Source organism: Microcebus murinus, chromosome 12, assembly GCF_040939455.1.
Source record: "Microcebus murinus isolate Inina chromosome 12, M.murinus_Inina_mat1.0, whole genome shotgun sequence".
Lineage (NCBI taxonomy): Eukaryota > Metazoa > Chordata > Mammalia > Primates > Cheirogaleidae > Microcebus > Microcebus murinus.
This window is the reverse complement of record NC_134115.1, coordinates 24,121,817-24,127,043: the sequence shown is the minus strand read 5'-3', so window position 1 is coordinate 24,127,043 and position 5,227 is coordinate 24,121,817. Positions and strand designations below refer to the sequence as shown.

The 5,227-nt window shown below is 41.2% G+C and overlaps 1 pseudogene; it reads right to left on the bottom strand.

Moving 5' to 3' along the window:
• Positions 1-1,668: 1,668 nt before the first annotated feature.
• On the bottom strand, positions 1,669-1,777 carry LOC142874607 (uncharacterized; annotated as a pseudogene).
• Between the last annotated feature and the right edge of the window lie 3,450 nt (positions 1,778-5,227).

Genomic DNA, 5,227 nt, shown 5'->3' with positions numbered 1-5,227 from the left:
AAGTGTTATATAGGCATTAGGTTTTTATACACGGCTTCCTTCTGACCACATTCTTCTGTAAGTTAATTTTTTTCACTGGAAAGTATATTTTTGAGTTTTATCCACATTGATATATTGGCTCTATTTTGTTTTCACTGCTGTATAATATTACTTACCTCAATGTATTGATTCATTATCCAGTATGTGTACACTCAGATTGGTTTTGATGTTTGATATTACAAATAGCATTTCAATAAACATGCATATATAGGTGATTGAGCAAATGTATCTCAAGGATATATACCTCATACTCATTATTACTGAGTCATAGGCATACACTTATGCAACTTTATCAGGGATTTCCTTTGATATCCTAGCAAGAATCATATGGCACATTCAAATCAGAAAATTTAATAAAAACTCCAATCTGCATTGTCAATATTTAGAGAAGTGACAATTAGTGCAGTATTCTGATATTAGCAGGAACACAGAAACATTACCACTCTTAAGGCTCAAGTAGCCAGGGGAGCAAGCAGTTATAAGGATCTGGAGAACATAACTCTATGGGGAGAACTGTCTGACAGAATCTGTGGTTTAAGGGATAGGATACAGCAAACACATGTAAGAGAGGCAAGAAAATAAACACTATGATCCCATTTCCTTCTCACTTTCCCATCTATAATTGAACCCAACCGGAAGCAGAGAACCAGGCAGCCTATGGATGTAAGGTCAACCTTCTAGGGCGAAAAGCTGGGCAAAGGAAGATGGAGAGTGCATCTAGAGGAATAAGCAGAAAGTACCCAGCATACTAAATTCAACAAAACCTCTTTGCAAAGTGATTGCATCATTTTACAATCCCACCAGAAATCTACGGGAGTTCTAAGTCCTCATTAATGTGTTACTTTAAGGCATTTTAGTCTTTGCTAATCTCATAGGTGTGAAATAGTAGATCATTTAAATATGCGTTGCCCTTATGTCTATTGTAGGTAGGTATGTTTTCTTATTAGCTATGTCTTCCTCTATGAATTCCTTCCTCAAATCTTTTGCCCATTGCTTTCCTTAGATTAGCTGTCCTTTTTTTTTTTTTTTAACATACCTCCAATAACTTCTTCCAAGTTTTTCTCTATCTCAATTTAAATGAACAGTAGCCTATTTCTTAGTCTCTCATTTGCACTTGATTCAGCCTCCTCTGGCATTTCCCATGGTAATTGCATAATTTCCACATGTCATCCGTTTTTTCCTGACCCTCATGGCAGGATCTGAGCACTACATGTTAGTTAACTAAAGTATCACCATTACTTTAGCAATGTTTTCTAGTCAATGCCCCAACTCACTTATACAAAAACGAGGACTAATGTGTTCTTTTTCTCATATGTATATACTCTCCAGGAAAGAGCACTCTTTTCCATTAAGGAAATAGGAATCTATTTGAAATAAGAAAGATGGAGGAAGAGAAGGAGGAGGAATGAGGAGAAGAAAGAGAAAGAAAAAGAAGGAAAATGAAAAAGAGAAATGAGAACCTTAAACACTTCCATTGAGATGGAAGGACATATATTATTTATAACTGGCCTCAATTCTATTGGTACTCTCTAAACAGGGATCAGTTTTCTTTCTTTCTTTCTTTCTTTCTTTCTTTCTTTCTTTCTTTCTTTCTTTCTTTCTTTCTTTCTTTCTTTCTTTCTTTCTTTCTTTCTTTCTTCTCTTTCCTTCTTTCATCCTCAGATAGAGGACATATCAGATATTAAACTGATAAGAACAGATAGTACACTTGATCTTAGACAAAAGGCCAAGTAGCGATCAGTTTTCTTTCTTTAAATTCTTACATTAAAAGGTGAAATATATAAACTCTAAAGTACAGAGACATGGAAAGGAATAGAATATATTACATAAGGAGTCCTCAACTAGCAATATAAGAAATTACTTTGGATACATTAAAAATGTTCCTGCTTGTTCATCAAGTGAGCAGTGATTCTCAGGATATTGAATAATATTGAAAAGTTCCAGAATCTACCAGAGATTCCATGGGAAGAAGTTTCAGAGCTGAACAAGAAGGAGCAAGATATCAGCAGAAATCAATCACTGAGAGTTTTAGAGTCCAGCAAAAAGGATAAGGGTTTTGTCCCAAAAAGGATATGGGTTTTGTTTCTCCCTCCCTCACATCTCTGGCAGTCAGCAGGCTCCCGAGCAGCTGGAGAGCCTTTCTACCCTCACAAGCCCCAAAGCTGTTGCCACTGGGAGCTTCTTGAGGACCAAACACCAGGCTGCCAGCCCCCTAGGTGTCATTTCCAGTCACCACAAACCCAAGCCGAGATGGTGGGTGTTATATTGCTTCTCCACCCATTGTGCACCTTTGCCCTCCCCAGGGGGCTTCAGCCCCTCAGTTTTCATCTCCTTCCCAAGCAAACATTTCCCAACTCTGGTCCAGACTGTGGGAGCCATGGGGCAGCTGGGTCCTGAGGGGGATCTGTGTGACCCCAGAGCTTGGACATTCCAGGAGGTCTGCATTCTGGAGAGAGGGACAGAGACAACCAGAGTGCTAGCTTTCCTCCCCAGTGCTTTGCTTCCCCTTCCCCTCCCCAGCCCTCTCTCTTGTTGCCAAGAGAGACAATTGAGCTGAAACTCTCAGAAGCAGCCATTTCCCTGCTGTTGTGCATCCATCGTGCCAAGGCTTCTACAGAGAGTGTGGCTCAAACTTTTCCTCTTAAAGACCTGCAACAGACCAAGGGGTACTAGAACTGTGAGCTCCCTGCTCACCGGCCCTCCCCGTGCTGCTCACCCAGCTGCTTCATCAGAGCAGGGCACACCCTGAAGCAGAGGGACATCAAACCTGCTTGGCTACCCCACAGGAAACACGGGCTCAGCATGCTTCTCCCTGGCATGGTCAGGGATTGATCTTTGGGGACCCAGAGACAGGCCCACAGGCCAGATAGCAGGACTCAATCGTGTTGCTCGGGGGTATGGAGAGGAGATTTGTGAATAAATCTGAGAGGCAAGGGAGCTCATCTGGGCAGAACTGAGAGAAGAGTACAGTGTGGGTCCCAGCCATAGCACACTCGAGGAGCACCTCTTCCCCCACAGGAAGGCCATGCTCTCAGCCCAGGGCAAGATCCTATACAGGGAAGGTCCCAGCCCACACCAACATCACCGATGAGCTCAGCCTGTAGCCAGATACCAGAAGGAAATCACAGGTCAGGGGAAGGGGAGAAGAGTAAAACCCACTCCAGAAAGTCCAACTGGGAATCTCAGACAGCCTCTCCTCCACAAGCAGACTTTCTGGCTTGGCTGGGCTGTGCCAGCCCCTCCAGGGTGGATTTCCCTAGTGGTCTGGGAGAGTATCTTTGACCCCTGCCAAGACTTTACTGGCCTTTGTGCAGCCTGATGGCAGGTTTAACTGACCCAGCCCTATCCAGCCTAATTCCTCCACTCACCTCTGCTGTGGTAGAGAATAAAGACTCACCTGGAAGTTCCAGGGCCCCACCCACCACATGGAGCATTTAAGTGCCTCTCCTGAGGAGCTAGAGCTGATCACAGGTCCCAAGAACAACACTGCAGCTGGTTCTTTCTGTCAAACACCACCTACTGGCAGGGAAGTCAATTTGCACAGCCTTTTATAGCATTTACTCACTCAATCATATGGTTCTTACCCACAGGCACCACCTTCTGTCTCAGAGATTAAACTGGGCATTCCAATATAATTCATGCTGTTAAAAAGACCACACGGCTGGGGAAAGAGAAAGGATTTCAGAGACCCGCCATCTTCTCTCATCAACAAGAGATAGGAAATCTTCCCACACACATAGCTCACTACCACTGCAGCCTCCAAACAAGTAGTAACTGAGAAACCCACCACATTACAGATATCTATAACCAAGATGTCAATCCAAAACCTAGGCTCCCATCAGAGCACTCATGAGCAAAGCCAAAGGTTCTTACCCAACATATGCTACAGACTCACCCTTAGTGAGGGAGGGAGAAATGCCCCATCTAAACAAAAGAAAATCTAAAACCAAGAAGCAATAGTTGCTCTAGTTGAGAAGGAATCAGTGAAAGAACTCCAGAAGTATGAAGAGCAAAAGAACACCTCCAAAGGGGCACATCGGCAATCTAGCAATGAATCCCAACCAAAATGAAAATATTGAAATGACAGGTAAAGAAATCCAAATATGAATTATAAGGACATACAATGAAATCCAAGAGAAAATTAAAAAAAAAAAAAAAAAAAAAAAAAAAACTCAGAGAAACCAGAAAAACACTTAAGGAAATGAATGAAAAATTGAGTAAAGAGAAAGGCATATTTAAAAAAATACAACTTCTGGAAATAAAAAATTCATTTAAGAAAAATACAAAACACAGTGGCAAGCTTTAATAACACACTACACCAGGCAGGAAAAAAAAGGAATTTCAGAGCTTGAAGATAACACTTTTAAACTAACCTAGTCAGTCAAAAAAAGAAAACAAATAATCAATAGGAAAAAGCAAAGCCTGTGAAAAATATGAGATTATGTAATATAGCCAAATATAAGAATCATAGGTGTCCCTGAGGAAGAAGAAGAAAATTCAAAAGGGCTAGAAAACCTATATAAGGGAATAATTGCAGAAAACTGCCATGGTCTTACTAGAGATTTAGACATTCAGGTACAAAAAGCTCAGTGAACACCTGGGAAACTGATTGCAAAGAGGCAATCATCAAAACATATAGTCATCAGACTGACAAAAGTCAACATGAAGGAGGAACACCAGTGCGCTGTGAGGCAAAAACATCAAGTAACTTATAAAGAAAATTCCATCAGGTTAACTGTGGACTTCTCAACAAAGACTTTACAAGCCAGAAGGGATTGGGGCCCCATCTTCAGTCATCTTAAGCAGAACAACTGGCAGCCTAGAATTTTTTGGTTGCAAAACTAAGTTTCATATATGATGGAGAAATAAAGACTTTTCCAAACAAGCAAACACTGAGGGTATTTGTTAAGACCAGACCTGCCCTGCAGGAAATACTCAGAACTACATTATACATAGATCAGCACAGTAGATACACACCAGTGTAAAACCACCCAAAAGCTAAAACTCAGAGCTTATATAAAACAATAGCACAAGAGGGAAAACAAACCAGTAAAGTACTATCCAACATGATGAATAGAACAGCATTCCACATATCAATTCTATCAATCAACATGAACAGTCTGAATGCTCCACTCAAGAGACATAGGCTGGATGAATGGATGAAAGAATAGAACCCAATTATCTGCTG